This window comes from Candoia aspera, chromosome 3 (genome assembly GCF_035149785.1).
Source record: "Candoia aspera isolate rCanAsp1 chromosome 3, rCanAsp1.hap2, whole genome shotgun sequence".
Taxonomy (NCBI): domain Eukaryota; kingdom Metazoa; phylum Chordata; class Lepidosauria; order Squamata; family Boidae; genus Candoia; species Candoia aspera.
In genome coordinates, this window is record NC_086155.1 from 160641448 (window position 1) to 160662632 (window position 21185).

The 21185-nt window shown below is 39.8% G+C and overlaps 1 protein-coding gene across 1 annotated transcript in view; it reads left to right on the forward strand.

Moving 5' to 3' along the window:
• The first annotated feature begins 1909 nt into the window (after positions 1 to 1909).
• The window catches only part of YES1 (YES proto-oncogene 1, Src family tyrosine kinase), a 62719-nt gene continuing 43443 nt past the window's right edge, over positions 1910 to 21185 (forward strand). Inside the window, exon 1 of the mRNA XM_063299152.1 lies at positions 1910 to 2037. The gene's annotated coding sequence lies outside the window, so the exon portion shown is untranslated. The remainder of the gene's footprint in view (positions 2038 to 21185) is intronic.

Sequence of the window (21185 nt, forward strand, 5' to 3'; positions counted from 1 at the left end):
CCTGCAGTCCAAGGCACTCTCAGAATTTTCCTCCAACACCACAGTTCCAAAGCATTGATCTTCCTTCTCTCAGCCTTTCTTATGGTCCAGCTCTCACAGCCATATGTTACTATGGGGAACACCATTGCTTTAACTATGCGGGCCTTTGTTGTCAGTGTGATGTCTCTGCTCTAAACTATTTTATACAATTACTATATTTACAAAAAGTAACTGGTGTATCCCCTTGGGCAGCAATAATTGCAACTGAACATTTCTGGTAACTGTTGATTAGTCCTGCACATCAGCTTGGAGGAATTTTAGCTGTCCTTACAGCTAAAGTTCATGGACAGATACTCCAAAATTTTTCTAAAGAATTTGCTGGTACCATACAGGATTCATAGTTCCATCAACTATGGCAAGCCATCCTGCTCCAGAAGCAGCGAAGCAGGCCCAAACCATGATACTGCCACCATGTTTCACAGATAGGATGTTATTATGCAGTGTTTGCCTTTCACCAGACATAACACTTTTCATTCAAGCCAAAAAGTTCTATTTTGGGTCTCATCCATCCACAAAACATTCTTTCAATAGCCTTCTGGCTTATTCACGTGGTCTTTGCAAAGTGTAGCCGCACATTTTTTTCACCACAAGAAATCTTAAAAAGAGACAGAATAGTAGCATGATGGTTGGTAGTGTAAAGACATACTTGTTTTAGAGGATTTCTTGTGGTGAAAAAATATGGTAAGGTCATAATTGGAGAACAATTTCTGCACATCATAACATTTTTCAAATGAAAAACGAATGCACAGTACTGTAACAGTATTGTCTAGAAGTGCCCCTAATTATACCATACTAACAGACTGTTTGCAGTATTGCTTGTATGTTAGTAGCTGGCATTGTTTCAAACAAAATAAATATTAGTTTTTGATTATTTGAAAAGAATGTGGAAGGACATTGTTCAGGATCATTACTGGGTATGTCTCAAGAGGATCTCAGGTTATAAATGATTATTCAATCATCTCGCAGCTACTCCTGTAGTTATAGTCTGCATCTGTCAGAAGGACAGGGGTTTCTTGTATTAAATGGTTCATTTAAAATGTTTCAATCTATTCTGTTCTCAAAGGCCTTACAAACTAAGCATTTTAGATGAAAACAAGTGGCACTGAAAGGGACTGCTCAGCAAAGTTCGCGAGGGCTGTCGAGCCAGCCATAAGAAGCAAGATTTATTTCCTCAGTAGTCTGTCCCCTACCCCCTGGTACAAATATGGATTTGCCACATTGGGCGAAGCCGCTTGTGAGGACTAACGCAAACAGCATTTCGCACATGAAAAGTTTAAACACTGCTGCCATTAGGAAAAAAACTTGCGCTAGAAGCTTCCCGGGATCCCGGTTCCTTCCCTGCTCCCTTTCCACTCTGCTTTTTAAGAAATTCCAATTTGCCCTCTCCGCCTGCCGGACCTGACCTCCACCCACGCCCCGCAGCGGGAGGTCAGGGCCCACGGCTCCCAGAGGAAGAGGGCGCTGTTGGTCGTTGGCGAGATCCGCCGAACTGAAGCTACAAGAGTAGGAGCTGTCTCCGCCGCGTCGGGAGAGCAGGGGGTTGCTCCTCAGCAACAGCTGCCGCCGCCACCCCTCCTCTCCCCGGGTCTCCGGCGGCCGCCATGTTAGGTCGGGATGATGAACTGGGGCTGCACTGAGGGGGACCCAACGCCTCGTCGCCCGCCTCCTGGTGCGTGTGGAAAGGCGAGCACCCCTGCTTCCCGGCTCCTCCCTCTCTTCACGGCCTGGGCTTGCAATACAGCCTCCGGAGGCGACGCTTGGGCTCGCTGTTCCCCCGGGAGTCCCTGGCCGGAGGCGATGGGGCAGTTGTGGCAGGGCTGAGCACGTCGGACAGTACCTGGGCGGAGGAGTAGCAGCGACGCCTGTCCCCCCAGCAGCGAGACTCACCGCCGAGCCAGCTCCTCCCGTCCTGAGGCGGAAGCGAGAGCGCCCTCTCCCCCGCGAGGAGGAGGGAGCGGGGGCTTGGCGTTTTCCCCCGGAGCGGCCCACGCACAGCAGGTGAGAGGAGTTTCGAGCGCTTCTTCCTCCTCCCCGAGCCTTTCCCTCCTCTCCCTTGTTGCGCGGAGGCGGTGGCGCCTGGAGAACGCTAGGCCCCGCATGATCCTGCCCCCCCCAGGAGTGGGGGAAGCTTCTTGGTCAGGGAAGTGCGCGGGGGTCTCCTGCCTGTTCCCAAAAAGTTTTACTCGAAGTTCCTCCTCCTATCTATTCAGTGGGCTTTTCAAGACGCGATTGCGCGTGCTAGCCTCGCGCGGTGTGGGAAGACTTCAAAGGGTTCCTTTCAGCGGTTCGTCCTGGAAAAGCCCTGGAATCCTCTTTCTTCCCCCTTTCCCTTCTGGCGGCCTATTTGTTTTCTGCTTGCTTTGCTTGTCCCTGAGAGTCTGATGCCAACTGCTTTGAATGGAAGGGGGTCGTGCTGTGATTGACTTCCCCAGCGTTTCGTTGTTACTTTTTTTCCCCTTTTGTTTTCTTTGAAAAGGGAGGGGAGGAAATAGGATACGACGAGGTTCAGGTATCCATTTCAAACTGTTCGCTGGTCTCCTTCATTTCAGTTTCCTTAACACAGCTAAGTTTACCGTCTAGATAAGTTCATACCCGGAAGTGTTTATGGATGGTCTCTTTTCGTGGCCCCCTCAAAACTGTGCTCTCTTTTGCTAATAATACGAAGGTCGTTTCTCAACTGTAACATGGTTTGTAGCGTAAGTCGTTTTAAGTATAGTATGGCTGCAACAAAAGTAGCAATCGAGTGTTGCAATTGAGATAACCGAGCATTGATTTCTTAACTTTGGTTCCAATGTATATGTAGGTTATTTGCCAACCAATTACGTTATAAACCTGAGCCAGGTTTTAAGAATCATTAAATTTTCATATGAAATAAATAGTTGGAGCTTCCTTCAAGTCCTGGCCTTTTTTCTTCTGTTGTGGTAAAATGGTTTGTGTTGTATGGTAATACAAGGAAAATAGCAAGCTTTGACAACCAGGGAAATATTTTAAGTTGGAAAGACAGTATACAATACAATATGCAGAAGATTTTCATACATTTCTATTAATATCTCTGTGTGACCTTCTGAATTTGTAAATTTTGATCAATTTCAACTAATTACAGTCAAAACAATTTGACAGACTTTATATATTACTTTTAAAATAGAGATAGATAAACATTGTCCACTTAGGAAAGTGAATGTGTGTCCCATTCCATACACTATGTATATTTATATTTTAAATTATGGGATTTGGCTTTAGTCTCACCACAGTTGATATATTTATTGTGAATTCATGTACATTTTGTGAGAGAATCCCATTGCATATCTTAAAATGAAATGGAGAACTTAAATTATTTGTTCTTAATACTGTAAGACATAATAAATAAGGTGTACTATCTAATAAAACATTGCAAATCAAATTATTAGCCAAAGTAACTTGGAATGAATTAAGTCAAAACAAGTTAACATAATATTTTAAATTACTTTCAGTAATAGAGAAAATGTTTCATTAATGTGACATAGAACAGACCTGAAATATATTCAAGGAGTTCTTCATGCCATAATAAAACCATCAGTGCTTTAGAAGCTCAGATTTGTTTAGAACATCTGTATTCCTAAGAGTGTGGTGTCACCTTGCTAGAGCACACCATTTGCATATACGTAGTGTAGACCCCTGGAGATGTTTCTGCTTAGTGTCGGCAATACTGAAATAGACAGTCCTTGTCCCTGACTTGATGTAAGGGGATTTAAAATTAAAACCAATTTAAATATGTAGTTGTGTTAAAACATGTCTTTTAGTTCCACATTTCACATTACTAATATGAAAAATTACTTAATATACATTTGCATGTGTCTTAAATGTTTCTAAAGAAAAAAAACCTAATCTACTGCAAAAATGCAACAGTGGCCTTTTTAAAAGATACATTTATTAAAGAAAAGATAGAATAGTTTACTAAGATAATGCTATAACACATGCAATTTATATAAATGCTTTCATGTTTTAAAGCTTTCTAATCAACTATGAAGGTGGATATGATATTTTAAATTAGTTAATCACTGTACACTTACACTTCTGACTATAACAATCCTGTGAGGTGAAATATGTAATGTCAAGAAAATTTCTTCAGTTAATGTTTAATTAATGCATTGATTTGGACATTCAGTATGAATTATTTAGAAATTCAGACTATTGAAGAGCAAGCAATCTTACACCTAGATTGCTAACAAACCAGAAGATTTCCACCCATACCTTGTTCTGTGTTAACATCTGAATCAGAACTTCTGATTCTCCTAACAAGTCAGAATCATAAGCCAAGAATATGCTTGCTTGTTCTTGCTAAAATAAGCCAGAATACTAATTCACTGCATCATCCAATCCAGACCAGTTTTGTTGTATAAATAAAGTATAGGACTGAAATCAAAGAGAACCTACAAAGTATGTATTAAACCTCCTGATGTCAGGAGAATTAGTTGATTTGAAGGCAGGAGGAATTACTTTAGCCTCAGACTGGTTCTGATTGGGACCAAATTGAATTCCATTAGGATTTATTGGTTCGGATGCTAACCACTTTTGGAGTTCACATGACCTGCTTACCTCCAGTGTGTGTCATGTGAACAAGGGCAGTGTGTTCCCAGTTTTTATGGCTAGAAATATGTTACAATTTTATATCACTGTATTGATAAAAGAATATCATGAGAACAATGAATTTTAAGTGTTTGTTTCTGATTCCTGCATAACTTATAAGCTTTTAGATATTTTGAAAAGTATTCATATTTTTTTACATTCTATAATGACATAACACTTTTGAAACAAATTTTAAAAGTCTTTTATTTAAAAGCAAGGCAGAAGAAACATACAATACTTCTTATTAAGTTTGGTAAGTGTCCCAGGCTGAGTTATTGCATAAGAATCACTGACACAGCAGAAGAATTTTAATACTGTTATAGATTGGAGAATCTATACTGGCTAAGTGCATGTATTTGAAAGCATTTCCATTTATTTTAATGCAACATCTAATAAACTCCCAAACATAAAAAATATTAAGCATCAGATCTTATTATCTACTTCCTTCATTTCTACCTAAATCCATGCAATATTTAACCATTTTATTATTTTAAAAAAAACCCCAACGTCCTTTGTTTAATCTGAGAAATATATTGAGTTGACTAAAGTGCTTCAACCTTGCTGCATATCTCTGCCAATATGTTGTCTTGGAAACACAGCCCCTACCTACTCTCACTGTATCTGAGAATTTAGATGATCTGATACTTGTATTGATAATTCTAGAAATGCAATGAAAATTATTTTCTGTTATGGTCCAATCCAGAAACATTTACAGTAGCTAGCTATTTGAATCATCAGAACTATTCCCACCTGTAATTCACCTCCAATCCCCTATTTGCCTTGGAGAATTATATATTCCTTCTTCCTATGGGAATTCCCATGGATTCTGAGGTAGGACTGCCACAATTTCCCCTGGAAGGGAATATGTAATCAGAAGTGGGTATCCTAGAAATATGCCTAATTTGTCAGTGTCTAGATAGTGTCAACAGCCTGTCCTACTGTCAGCCTGCTTTTCAGCTTCTGCTTATTACAATAATTACCTTTTCTGATGGGGGATGGATTGATAAGACAAAACAGAGTGTTTATTCATCTCTATATTAGTGACAACTTCTGAGATAACTCACTTTATAAATAGCTTTTAAATTGCTCCATAATTATGATAGAATCTGCTACATTTTAATAATTTGCATGGCAGGGCTCATTAAAACCAATTAAGTATGAAGGTTTTGTTTTTATTTCCTTTTTCATTTTAAGGAACTTAGTTTGGGAGAGGAATTGGACTCAGAGAAGACTATCTTCTTCAACTGATTTTTAAATAGTGAATGAGCAGTTCCCTTTCCCTTAAAAGATTCTTTGTGAGAGAAGTTAGCTTTGGAATATGTGTGATGGCAGAATTTTTAGGCTTCTTTCTCTCTTTCTCTTTCTCAGAAGCCACACTAATCTCTAAATCCAATCACTGAAACTTCACAACTGTGCACTGTTCTCTGCTGCCAGTATATAGAGACAATGTAACAGCATCTTTTAAGTCCAGAGTCCAAGGCAAGGAAATGGGAGACCTAAAGAATAGAACACTTCTGAAAAGCTAGAAATCTCCATATAATGGATGAGTCTTGTTCTGCATTTCTGTCCATGTTTGGGAGCCCAGCATGTCCCCATGTTTATATATAGGGTTATATAATGTAATTTTTAATAAACTTTTTTACCTGTTTTTAGTACAAAATAAATTGTGTTGTTATATGACTTCCTAAAATCAACTTTAGGAGCAATGAAAGAATATCAACATTTCGTCTAAAAATCACCTCAAGAAAATTACTTATTCTTGCATCATTCGAAAGAGAAGCAAAAGAATCATATTCCAAGACCCTTTCTGAACCTGGTGCCCACTGAAGTGCTGTACCGTGTCTATTATCCTCTGCCAGCACAAAGTTCAGTGCACCTGGAGAGTACCAGATTCTGGATGGTAGTACTTACCTTGGTAGATGATGGTTCACCTTGATAGAAGATGGTTCTTGAAATTTCTGAGGATAGAACTAAATAATTTAGTTCTATAAACAATAAATAAATACTCTCTCCCCAATTAGCAGATCAAAGCAATGGGCTTATAAACTTAATAAGCAGTCCAATATGTCTGCCATACTGCCAGTCACATAGCTCAACATAAAAGCTGGTGTCTGATCAAGTTTTAAGAAGAAACAAACCTAGAAGGCAGCATTCATGATAAATAGGGCTGTGGCAACAGTGCTGACTCTCTTAAGCCGTAGTATGGCATGTTAATGATACCCATGCCATTCAAATATAGATGAAATCCATTGTGTGCAGTGGCAGGAAAACACCCCATTCAGTATACCACCTCAATGACACATACAATAGTATCTTCCATGGCATATCCTTCCATGGCACATAAATCAGCAACTAGGGCCCCCCATGAATCTCTGCACACAAAGATTTAAATCCTCTTATGCTACTTTGTTGTACAACTGCTCATATTTGTCATTTTAACTACACAGTGTAAAAGGGGCAGGCATACAAAGAACAGATAGATTCCATGAGGAGATTACTTAAGGAGAATAGGAATGTTTTGCCAAGCAGAGAAATTCAGGACTAGAAGAAGCAATAAAGAAATAACAACTGCTTTTGCACAGTAATAACTCCTGTTTGCTCATTATGCAAGTTTGGCGATTGTGAAACGAGTCCCAATTCACTTTTGCATACCTGGCCAAGCACTGTTGTGACAGAATCAAAAGAGAGGAAATCGGCAAACATCAAACCTGTAGTATGGGGAAGCTCCCTATTTATATATTCAGCCAAGTGGAAACTTATCACTGGGCTTTTATTAGATCATTACTGAAAAACCCTACCATTTAATAGCAGGACCATATAAATTAATTAGGATGCCCTGTCCTATGCAACAGAAGAGGACTTGCTTGCAGAAAAATCTTATGCCACTTATGAGATGTGAATCAACCACACAAACTCTTTGAAGGAGATGATGTTCCAGCTAACCAGTGAAATGTTTATGGGCTAATAACCTGTTTCCAGTAAAAGTTAATACAGTTCTATCGCTGTCTTCTCTATGACACCTATGTGGTTATTTTATCTCCCCCACCTCGGGTATTTTATTAAGCTGAGAAATCCTGTGGAGGGGTATTGATTATTAGACATTATGCCTTATTGTTCTCCCCCCAACAACTGACCACTTCATTCACCACCACAGTAGTAACCATTTTGCTTGTAAAGCCTTCAACTCCTTTATTGAATCTGACTGGACCGCAGGTTACTAATTCATAGTCCTGATAACAGAAAAGTCCATCAGTGCTAAATTTAAGACATCCAAAACCTGGACAGATTTTACTGAATGGCATTAGAGATAAAAAATGAAAGCAGTATGTTCTTTGCCTGTACATTACTGACAGGAAATAGCAGATGAGGTATGGTGCCCCATAGTTTGATGCCCCTATGCCTTCACTTGTTACAGCTATTTCTTATGGAAAATGTAAATTGAAGCCCCCTTGGAGGAGCAATTAAAAATGCTCTGGTCACTACTGCTGGTCATGCTATGAACGTCCTTTGTGATCTACATGAAAAAAAGATTTGTGGAAACTTTTATTATTTGCATCTTTTGGAAAACAAGTAGTTACATACTTAAATAGATGATCTAGAGATCTGAATGTTTATTTGAAAGACAAGACTAAGAGTGGTTTTGCTTTGATGCTGTTTTACACCTTACCCCTTATGTAGTCATTGCATCTTTCCCCAAAGGAAGTTGTAGTTTTTGTGCATGTATAGAGTGACAATGTTCTCAGGTTGTGCCCAGGCAAGAGAAATTAGAGTATTCAGCCACGTATAGGACAGGTGGACAGGGGTTCTTGGCATTTTCCTTTATCTTCCTATTCCACATGAACCCCAGTAACATTGTCAAGCAGCATTCAAATATTCTAGCCCATTTTCACCTCCAGATCAGGATGCAGACAAGGTTTCTGCATATTCAATTCTCCAGCTTTGTCAGAGGCTGACACCACACATTTTTTAGATATATAATAGTATTATAAAGCCCACTAATCCACAGAGCAGTAGTCTATAAAGCCTTCAGCTCTATATAGTAGGATAGTAGTCTGTAGAGCCTTGTCAGTCTCTATATAGAAGCATTTGAAATGCCATATACAAAACCCTCTTTTCAGGGTTATACCAATCTACTATTCTTAACTGATGGATCCTCTAGGTACCGTGTGCCCTCTCATATGGGTCAATTTGTTGGGTGAATGTCTCAGAAATTATAAACAGGACATTATTCTGGATCAGGCATAGGATATACATTCATTAGCTCCTGCTGAAAGGATATGAGAGCCAGTCTGGTCTAGTGGTTAAGACAACAGGGTAGAAACCAGGAGACTGAGAGTTCTAGTCCCACCTTAGGCATGAAAGCCAGAGGGGTGACCTTGGGCCAGTCACTCTTTCTCAGCCCAACTCACCTCACAGGGTTATTGTTGTGGGGAAAATAGGAGGAAGAAGGAGTATTTGGTATGTTCACTGCCTTGAGTTATTTTAAATAAAAAATAATAAATCTGGTCCATCATGTGCTTATTGCTAAATATGTTGCTCATACAGTTACATTTTCTAAATGCCAATTTTTTCTGTAAACAATCCAGTTTATTTGTGCCACATGGCCTAAATTTCTTATCAGTTAATAGCAACTTAGGCTTTCTTGAGCTTCAGTTTATTGTGGAGTCCTTGGTGCTCTCTGAGCCTTGTTGTTTTCTTGCAGACATTTCATTGCCAGACTAGGCAATATCTTCAGTGCAAAGAGGGAGTGGGCCTTGCTCTCAGTTTATATACCATGGCTTGCCCTGCTTGTGTTGGTAGGGGTGTTGTTCTCTCCTTGGGAGTTCTTTGGGCTGTTGTTTGCTGCTTGGTTGATTGCCTGAGTTAATAGTTCCTTGATTAGGGTGTATTGTGCTGTTTGATGGTTCATCTGGTGTTAATCCTAGTGTTGATTTTTGCATATCTGGGTGTTGATTGCTGGCAAGGGAGTGTACTGGTCTTTTGGCTTTTCTATTGTCTCTTTTGAATGGTATGTAAATGTTGTTTACCTCTATGTGTCTGTTGATGGCTGTTTTGTCTGAATGCCAGGCTTCCAGGAATTCTCTGGTGTTTTTGGATTTGGCTTGGTTTAGGATGCTCACCGTTTCCCAGTTGAAACTATGGTTGAGTCTGTCCATGTGTTGTGAGATTAAGAAGTTCTCATTGTGTCTTCTGACTGCTAGTTGGTATTTGTGGATGTGCTCTGCTAGTCTTCTGCCTGTATGACTTACATAGTGGCTGTTACAGTCTTTGCACTGTATGTTGTAAATAACTCCTGTTTTTTCTTCTTGGGCTATTGGGTCTTTTGGGTTGCTTAATATGTTTTAAAGAGTTTTAGTTGGTTTATGTGCTACGGTGATGCCATGTGGTTGTAACAGTCTGTTGGTGGTTTCTGAGATGTTTCTGATGTATGGCAGTGTTATCCTTTTCATAGTTTCCATTGGTTGGGTTGTAGTGGGTTGGGTGGTGAGGCACTTTTTGATGAAGTTGAGCTGGTATCCATTTTGTTGGAAGATGCTGTACAGATGATCTTTTTCTTTTTTCTGGTGTTCTGGGTTGCTGCAGTGTGTAAGTGCTCGTCTGAATAATGTTCTTACACAGCTTCTCTTGTGGGAGGTTGGATTGTTACTGTGGTAATGGAGCACTTGGTTGGTGTGGGTAGCTTTCCTGTAGACTTGTGTTTCTAACTTACCATCATTTCCTCTACTGATGAGGATGTCCAGGAATGGTAGTGAGTTGTTGTTTTCTTCCTCCCTTGTGAATTTTATTCCATGAAAGATGTTATTGATGGTTTTGTGGGTTTCTTCCAGTTGTTTCTTTTGTATTATGACAAGGGTGTCATCTACATACCGGATCCATACTTTGGGTTGTATGTGTGGGAGTGCTATCCTTTCCAGATGCTGCATTACAATCTCTGCTATAAGTCCTGAAATCGGTGATTTCGATCGGCTTACAATAAAACAAGCAGGGCAAGCCACGGTATATAAACCGAGAGCAAGGCCCACTCCCTCTTTGCACTGAAGATGTTGCCTAGTCTGGCAATGAAACGTCTGCAAGAAACCAACAAGGCTCAGAGAGCACCAAGGACTCCACAGCTACAAATATTCGCTTCGATCGGTACTTCAGTTTATTGGCACTACTTATTCCATCTCTTCATAATATTTGTGATGTCTCTTAAGTTTATTTATTTATTTATTATTCAAATTTAATTGCCGCCCATCTCCCCCAAGAGAGGGACTCTGGACAGTTTACAATAAAATCAAACTCCGATCATAAACATTAAAATCTCATAAAACCAGACACATTACACTTATTATAAAATACAATAATAAATATAATATCCAAGAGGCTATAAAATCCAAGCTGGTGGGAGGGCCTCTGGGGTGCGAGCCACCCGCAAGAATGGTTGCTCACTTTCCCGCCCCAGGCGAGAAGGCAGAACCAAGTCATCAGGGCCTTCCGGAAGGTCAGGAGTGAAGGGGCCTGCCTCACCTCTGGGGGCAAGATGTTCCAAAGGGTGGGGGCCACTGCAGAGAAGGCCCGTTTCCTGGACCCCGCCAGATGAAATTCTCTTACGGACAGGGTCTGCAACATGCCCTCTCTGGATGATCGGGTGGGGCGGGCCAATGTAATGGGGATGAGATGGTCGCTCAGGTAACCTGGCCCCATGCCATGTAGGGCTTTAAAGGTGATAACCAACACCTTGAATTGGACCTGGAAGCAAACTGGCACCCAGTGCAGCTTGTGCAGCAACGGTGTTATATGTGCCGACCTAGGGGCACCAAAAATGGCCCGCGCGGCTGCATTCTGGACCACCTGAAGCTTCCAGATATGCTTCAAGGGTAGCCCCATGTAGAGCACATTGCAGTAGTCTTATGGGAGATGACTAGGGTGTGACTGACTGTTTGGAGGGCTTCTTGTTCCAGGAATGGGCATAACTGGCGCACAACCCAAAGTTGCGCAAAGGCCCTCCTAGCCACAACTGCCACCTGCTCTTCGAGCAGGAGTTGTGAGTCCAGGAGAACCCCCAGATTATGCACTGAGTCTGTCTGGGGTGGTGTAACCCCATCCAGAACTAAAGATGACGATTTCCTAGAAAGCGAGGTGCCATCAATCCACAGCCACTCCGTCTTACCAGGGTTCAGTTGAAGCCTGTTGTTCCCCATCCAGACCCCCACAGCCCCCAGGCACTGAGAAAGGGCAGTCACTGCATCACTTACCTCACCCGGGATGGAGATGTATAATTGGGTATCATCTGCATACTGATGATACCTCATCCTGTGGTGACGAATGATCTCACCCAGTGGTTTCATGTAGATGTTAAATAAGAGAGGAGAGAGAACCGAACCCTGCGGCACCCCACAATGGAGGGGTCGAGGCTCCAATCTCTCCTCTCCTATCACCACCAATCGGTATCGGCCCTGGAAGAAGGAGGTGAACCAGCGCAGAACTATGCCGCCCACCCCCAACTCCCTGAGCCGTCCCAAAAGGATACCATGGTCGATGGTATCGAAAGCTGCTGAGAGGTCAAGGAGAGCAAGGATGGATGCATTACCTCCATCACGCTCCCACCAGAGATCATCCATAAGCGCGACCAATGCAGTTTCTGTCCCATATCCGGGCCTGAAACCTGACTGAAAGGGGTCCAGATAGTCCGTTCCATCCAGGATCCTCTGGAGTTGCAATGCCACCACCTTCTCAACCACCTTCCCCAAAAAGGGGAGGTGGGAGACTGGACGAAAATTGTCCAGCACAGTTTGGTCCAGTGATGGCTTCTTGAGGAGGGGGTGCACCAGTGCCTCTTTAAAGGCAGCCAGGAACACCCCCTCACTCAAGGATGTATTTACCATCACCTGGACCCAACCACACGCCACCTCCTGAGCTGCCTTCACCAGCCAGGAGGGGCATGGATCTAAATGACAGGTGGAGGCATTGTTGTTGAGAAGTCGCTGGATGTCAACAATTCTAGATTCATAAAGTACTAAACTAATGTTTTTTGTGTAAATCTTAAACAGTGTTTTATAAAGTGGTAGTCATGTTAGCTGCAGCAAAAATAAAGAAACAAAAACCCACAAGGAATTTTGGGGCAATTTAAACTTACACATTTACTATTAAATATGATTTTGTAGTTTTCTGAGTCTTTCATCAGAGATAACCTCAATGATAGTATATAATTCCTTCTCCTCTCACCATTATGTATAAATAGATACTTATTCATGGTAATACTTCATGTATTCTTCATTTAAAGAAACATGTTGCAGTATACAAAGATTAGGTCACAACAAATGTAATCATGTTTAACATTTTAGAAATACATCTGTGTTGCAAAATAGCAAATCTTGTCTGCTATAGCAAAAACTACAGGGCTATTGTTTGGTGTTTAAAGCACTGCAAGATTATGTTGATTAAACAATGTTGAAGATGTCTGTACCCTACAGAACTTCAAACTGATGATGTAAGACAGAACAATAGTTTTATATTGCTGTTTTCTTAAATCAGTGTATCAGTAAAAGGGCAACCACCAACTAAGCTTTTAATTACATAGGGATTGTTAATACAGAAAGATGCTACTTATAATTAATTAAGTTTATATCCTACTTTTCCTTCAGGACCTCAAAGCAGTTTATGTGAGGATCGTTTTTCAATTTTTTATCCCTACAACAATCCTATGAGTTACATTTGGCTAAGAAAAAGTGACTACAATACCAATGTCATGGTATTGAAAATTGTTAGGGTAATTAACATGGTTATTATGTATCTGCATTATTAAGTCAGTTTCAGTCCTAAAATCTGATTTGAAGCCACATTAAAACTGCCTTAGTTCAGTGCAGGGGCATACAATCTCTTTCATCTGACAGGTGTACTTGGCTTTTGAGTAACTTGTCAGGGATTTCACTCTATAACTAATGTGGGCAGGGCCAGGGCAAAAACTAAATTGATTTAATTCAGTGTAAATTTATAATTAAAATGAATTTAATTAAAGCACTTAATAGGGTTATTCCATTTAATAATTTTCTGTCACATAATATATAATGTGGCAGCAATTGTGCATCTCAGCTCTCAATAATTAGTTTAATTCAGGGTTGACTGGAGTGTGGAGTAACTCCTATTAAACTCTTTACTCAGTAGGGGTAGTTGGTGCTTACTCAATAATCACCAAGCTCTCTTGGATTTAAAGATGGCTTTTCCAGAAATGGATCACCCAAATATCTCCTTCAAGATACTAGATATATTTGCATGGCGTATATGGTGCATATCATATCTCATATCATATATATATTGTGTGTATATACACACACAAACCACACATATTTAATGTTGCATATTTCTGATAAACATGTTGAGTAAATCTTAATTCTATAGGAATAGATCTACTTACATTTGTGAGTAGCCCTACTGAACTCTGTGGGATTAATTTCTGAGTTTATATGCATAATATTGCACTGTTGCTTGGGTATTTGAATCTTTAACAATTTTGTAAAAAGCTCTTTATAACTGATAATGTACAAAATTACTTTGATTTTTTTTTAAAAGAGGGAAAAAAGTAACTGAAGATATTTAACTAATGACTACCTTTTTTAATGAAATATACACATGTTTAGTTTTGTTTTCAAATATGGCTTAAGTCATAAGGCCACTGAACCTTCAGCCTCTCCCGGAAATGTTTTTTATTTGTATCCTCTTTAGCTAGCTTCATTTAAAGAGAGCCCAACTGTGTTTTTTAGAAAATCTTGCTGCAACTTCTTTGTGACTGAAGCACATTGTCAGTCAACTCAGTATTCCCCATGCCAGCTAACAGTCCTTAATGGAGCAATTCAGCTCAGTGAATAGTTCTTAGACTTTAAGGAGACAATTGGTTAGCAGAAAGAGTGCCAAATTGATTTAACTTTGCATGAGTGTGAAAGAAGTTGTAAAAAGACACTGTCAACTAATGTTGGCATAATTTTGGGGTGTTCTAAATTGATAAATGCCCCTATTTAACCAAATATGAATATAATTTATTACAAAATTTTTACATCTTTTAAAATAGCATTTTTTAAAAAGTGTAACTTAATCCACTCTCCTTCAGGAATGATTTCTGCATATAAGCCACTACATGTGTCTCAACAATTGTCCTCCTGCAGACACCAATAAAGGTACCTGGGATGTGATTAGGCATGGAAGATGAGCTAAACATTGATGCTGTCCTATCTTGCTTGCCCTCCCTTTAATTTGTCAAATAGCAGTGCTACTTTTTAATAGTATGAAAATAACAGAGCTTTGCCAGTTTTTTTTTTTATTACACCAGGCCAAGTGTAGCAGAGAAAAGGTATTATTTTATTTCACTGATGTAACTGTCCTTGATTCAGTCTGTAGTCAATCCAGAATGGAAGGAGGAAAACACAAACCCAAGTCCGCATGTAAGTTCTGGGAGACAGAGACTTCTATCAAAGGCAAAAAGTATTCAGATGAAAACATGTTCTGTTTTGCTTAATATGTATGAAGGGCTTGACTTTCCTATACCTGCTTTTCAGTTGGGGAAGGAAGTGACAGACCATTAAAGGAAACTTGCCTGTGTCCCTGTATATAACTTACAGTGGTTGTCACTTGCTTTTCATTTATTTCATTTATTTCATTTATTTATTTATTTATGTATAAATTTATTCACCACCCATCTCTCCCCTATGGGGGGATTCTGGGCTGCGTACAATAAAACAAGATTAAAATTCAAAACCCTTATAATACAAAATACAGTATTTTGTATTTACTCTCCCAATGCATGTGAAATAATGAAAAAGGAGGAAAGGCTGAGATGGGGACATGCGGAGGGGAAGAAGAAAATTAATAGAAGTGAGAATGTTATAAATGGAAGCATCTTTTTTATTTTTATGTTTCCCATTCATATTCTTTGAAATTTCCCATTGCTTTTATTCTAATACTAATCTGTAAAGTTAGTGAGTTTATTGTATTGTTTTCAGAAAAGTTGTTTTCAAGGACAGCTGTACCAAAGCAAAACAGTTCATTTCATGCAATTCAGACAAAGATAAGCATTTGTGATTGGAAGTCTTTACACTTAGAATAATTTCCATTCAGTTCAGTAGAACCTGTCTCCAAGGAAAAGTGCAGCAGGGTCAGGCTGTGTTTCCATTAACTTTTAGTGAGAAGGTTAAGCATGTGTTTTGTAATAAACAATTCTTAGACTAATGTGATTTTTTTTCACTAAGCTGCATCTACTTTCCGAATTGTTACTATGTGCATTTTTTAAATAACTGTTGAAGGAGTCTTTAAACTGTAGACTGGCAAGGCATTCAACTCTACCAAAAAGGTTCAAAGCAATTTTCGTGCTTTAAAATATTTTTAAGTTATAGTTATGATCCATGCTTTTCCTTATTCAGATTTTTCCTAGTAAATTGTCATGTTTTAAAAGAGATATTCTAAAAATAAGTGTGAATAAGATATTTTCGTATACCATGTGGTTATGTACCATTTCAATATTTAAAGACATCTTCATCCTTGTCTTGCTGTTGTACCTGTTGTTGAATATAGTATGACATTATAAACATGTCAGTTTCTTCCAGAAAAACGAATTTGGATGTTGTCCAAAAAGTATTGAAAGTGTCTAAAGCTTTGGAAGAAATAAAACAAAACAGAAAATGGCTAGATGTTCAAATGGAAAAATCAGTGTAGTGTTGTGCAAATGTATCAGATTTGTTTGCTTGTACAGTTTTGATGATACCATAGATTAAATCCTTCTGCCAAATTCTGAAGTCCCTCAGGCTGACCATTCTTAAGTACAGAATTGTGTCCTATCTGTTGATAATTACATTTATACTGCATAACAACAGACTATTATAAACAAAAGTGGATGCATAAGCTTTATTATAATTGTCATTATAACTAAATGTAATGGGTATAATCCTCTTTTCTGACTAACTAAATGTACTTGGATATCATGGATTGCTCACAGTTGAATTAGAAAAATTGAAGGCCTGTGGCTGTTTTTAAAAGAGAACAGCCTTTTGGGTGTTCTCCAAGGTGGACAATCTGCTCAGTGGCTGACATTTGATTTAGGGCTGGACTGGGCTATGTGGACATCTGGACTGTGTAGTGAGTTACCAGTGGAGCAACAGCAGCTGAAGCCCCACTAGTCATCTGTGTCATGGCACACAATGCTGGGGCACCACTACATGGCTGAGGAAGATTTGGTGGCACTGCACTGGTGATGGCCACAGAGCTGGTTGTGATGCTTACTCAGGTGGTGGTGGAAGCAGTGTGTCTCATTGGACTTGCTTCTCAGTCTCCACCTGAGCAGTGGTAGTGACAGTGACCCAGAAAACAGTGCTGAGTGAGAGTGAATTGGAGGGCTGGCTGCATTCAGCAGCATGAGGCCTGTCACAGTTGTAGTGGACCTCTTTCTTGCACACGCCAGCCAGATTCAGAGGAACTGGAGTGTGTGCTGTTGGTGCAAAGGAATTTAGAGATGACCTTGGGGAAGGTATGAAAGAGCAATTAAGGAGTGATTTGCAGAAACATTATACAGAGATAGAAGCAAACTTGAGAAAGAAATTCAAAATAACCCTGCCTTGATTTTGTTTAGTATAAGATGGGACAGAGAGAAACTTGGACAGGATTTCAGGGCAGTGGTGAATGCATCCTTAAGGGAATGGGTGGTTCCTCCAACTTTTAGAGGCAATGGTCAAGAAATCATTCCTGAATCCAATAGTGCTGGACAATTTTCACCTAGCATCCAACTTTTCTTTTTAGGGAAAGTAGTTGAGAGGATGGTTGCTTTGCAGCTCCAGAGGGCTCTGAAGAAAATATTATCTGGACCCTAGTACTGATATGAAATACATTATACTTGTAGATAGTCTGTTGCAACTGGTTGGGGGTGGTGCATCCATCCTGACCCTCGATTGCTCAACAGCTTTTGATACTATACTTAATGGTATCCTTTTTGACCAGCTTCTGAGTCAGATGTGAAGTGGTTTTCCTTCCTCTGGGGCTGATTCCAGTCAGTATGAATAGGGAGGAAGAGGTCTAGCCATAGATCCCTGCTTCAAAGGTCTTCTCAGGGCTCTACATCCTCTACTCCCCTGTTTAATGTCGACATGAAGCCACTAGGTAAGGTCATCCAACACCACAGGGTTAACAATTATCAATTCACTCTTGATACTGAGATGTGCATCTCTATCCTAGGCCAACCAAGTGATGCTGTCAAGAGTCTTTCCCAGTGTCTGGAGGCTATGGGGGTCTGGATGGGGAAGAACAACCTTTGGTTTAACCCTGACAAGACTGAGTGGCTGTGGGTTTTAGGGGTCCCTTGATCTGGAGACTTTCCATCATTAGTTCTGCATGGGGTTCCATTCCCCAGATAGAACTGGTATGCGGTTTGAGGAACTTCTTGGACTCTCTGCTTTGCTTAAAAACCAGATGGCAGCTGTGGCCAAGAGATTTTGCGCAAATCCATATTGTGCACCAATTGTGAATATTCCTGGATCAGGAAGACCTGTTCACAGCCACTGATCTCTTGGTTACCTCCTGCTTGGACTATTGCAATGTGCCTATGTGAGCTGCCCTTGAAGACTATCTAGAAGCTGCAATTGGTCCAGAATGCAGTAGTATGTGTAGTTATGAGTACTCTATGCTACACCAATTGATACCATTTCTTTGCAAGCTACCCTGGCTCACTGTTGGTTTTGGGGTACAATTCAGGGTGCTGGATACCACTATAAAGCCCTTCATGGCATAAAGCAGAGTTATTTGCAGGACTGCCTATTTCTGATTGTTCCTGCCTGTTCCTTAAGATCCAACAGAGTGATCATGCTTCAAGCCCACTCTGTGAATCAATGTCATCTAGTGAGATGCAGGAGACAGGTCTTTTTGGTTGCAGCACCTACCCTTTGGAACAGCATACCCTGTGGTTTAGTCTCATATTGTGGTTTTTATGTTCTTTAGAAGTTTTTTCCTATGTTTTTAATCCTACATTTGCTACCAGAGTCACAATGTATAAGTTGGTGACCATACAAATTGCATAAATGTATGTACGTATGCGTATATAAATAAATTGCCCCTATACTTTGGAGGTTTTGAGAACAATATTTCTTCTACTACAAACCTTCAATCTTAGCTAGAATCCTAATGTGATGTATATCCCTTTGCTATCTAAGAAACATAACAGTACTTAACTTCTGTTGTATTCTGTATTCAAAAGAAGAATGTGTGGGAGTGAGTTAGAAGCATCCCTTTCTAAGGATTTGCATAGCTCTATTGTGTAGATTGTATTTGTTTTTCAAGCAATGAGAAAAATCCACATTGGTGCTTCACAGACTGCTAGCTGCTAGATAAAGATAAGTCTTCTAGGCTATCTTCTTCTTGGGAATACAATGCTTTTTAAAATATTATGTGTCTTTAAAAAACTTAATCTAAGTTTAATTGACCTGTTTATCTATTGGTTGTACTGTATGTCAGTGTACATGTTGGCTATCATCCATAAAGGTACTGTATTAGGAATCTTTTAGGTTTTGTGTTTTATCAGTTCTCCTGCAGACTGATTTCTTAAGTCTTCATATATGTAACATTTTCCTCATTGAAGGAAAACTATTGAATTGGAAGAGCTTGCCTCACAAATGCTAATTTAATTGTAAGCAGTTGCACTGTACACATTGTTTAATACCAATATCTGTATATGACTATGTTCTAATTCAGCATATCTAAGAGAAACAGAACATTCAATGCTTGGATGTACACTCAGCTTAATTACCATCAGGCATGTCATTTCAGCATTAGTCTAGTTGGCATATGGCACTGTCAACCCATTTAAATAACACTTTATAAAAGAAAAAAATTAAGTTACCGAAGATAGTCTGATTTTAATTGATTAAAATGAATGGCTAAATTTATATTATTCCTGACATTTTTAAGTTAAGGGTATGAAATATATTGCAATCTATGATAGTACTTTTCAGATCTATCTACTGGTGAGAGCTTTAAAAAATAGTCTGATCATTTTTAAAGTTGTGGTTGAAGGGCTTTTAGTAGTTTTAGGCCCTAAAATCTCAATGTTTAAAATTATGAAATAGCCATTTTTTCCATTAGGCAAAAGAACACCTGTCTCTTTTCCTAAATTACTGTCCAAGGGCTCTGGAGCCCAGCCAAACAGGTTCCTTTTCAAGCATGGGAAGCACATTATAGAGCTTGGTATACTCACCCCAGTTACAATAGTATAGTTCTATAGTCTTTGCATTGTATGTTGTAAATAACTCCTGTTTTTTTCTTCTTGGGCTATTGGGTCTTTTGGGTTGCTTAATATGTTTTGAAGAGTTTTGGTTGGTTTATGTGCTACGGTGATGCCATGTGGTTGTAACAGTCTGTTGGTGGTTTCTGAGATGTTTCTGATGTATGGCAGTGTTATCCTTTTCATAGCTTCTATTGGTTGGGTTGTAGTGGGTTGGGTGGTGAGGCACTTTTTGATAAAGTTGAGCAGGTATCCATTTTGCTGGAAGATACTGTACAGATGATCTTTTTCCTTTTTTGGGTGTTCTGGGTTGCTGCAGTTCACTTCGATTAGTATTTTATGTTTCTGGTCTTTGGTTGTGATAAAGTATGTTGTTTATTCGTTTAGTCGCTTCCGACTCTTCGTGACTTCATGGACCAGCCCACGCCAGAGCTTCCTGTCAGTCGTCAACACCCCCAGCTCCCCCAGGGATAAGTCCGTCACCTCTAGAATATCATCCATCCATCTTGCCCTTGGTCGGCCCCTCTTCCTTTTGCCTTCCGCTCTCCCTAGCATCAACATCTTCTCTAGGCTGTCCTGTCTTCTCATTATGTGGCCAAAGTATTTCAGTTTTGCCTTGAATATCATTCCCTCAAGTGAGCAGTCTGGCTTTATTTCCTGGAGGATGGACTGGTTTGATCTTCTTGCAGTCCAAGGCACTCTCAGAATTTTCCTCCAACACTACAGTTCAAAAGCATCGATCTTCCTTCTCTCAGCCTTCCTTATGGTCCAGATCTCACAGCCATATGTTACTATGGGGAACACCATTGCTTTAACTATGCGGGCCTTTGTTGTCAGTGTGATATCTCTGCTCTTAACTATTTTATCGAGATTTGTCATTGCTCTTCTCCCAAGAATTAAGCGTCTTCTGATTTCCTGACTGCAGTCAGCATCTGCAGTAATCTTTGCACCTAGGAATACAAAGTCTTTCACTGCTTCTACATTTTCTCCCTCTGTTTGCCAGTTATCAATCAAGCTGGTTGCCATAATCTTGGTTTTTTTTAGGTTTAGCTGCAAGCCAGCTTTTGCACTTTCTTCTTTCACTTCATCATAAGGCTCCTCAGTTCCTCTTCACTTTCAGCCATCAAAGTGGTATCATCTGCATATCTGAGATTGTTAATGTTTCTTCCAGCAATTTTAACTCCAGCCTTGGATTCCTCAAGCCCAGCTTGTCGCATGATGTGTTCTGCATACAAGTTGAATAGGTAGGGTGAGAGTATAGAGCCCTGCCGTACTCCTTTCCCAATCTTAAACCAGTCCGTTGTTCCGT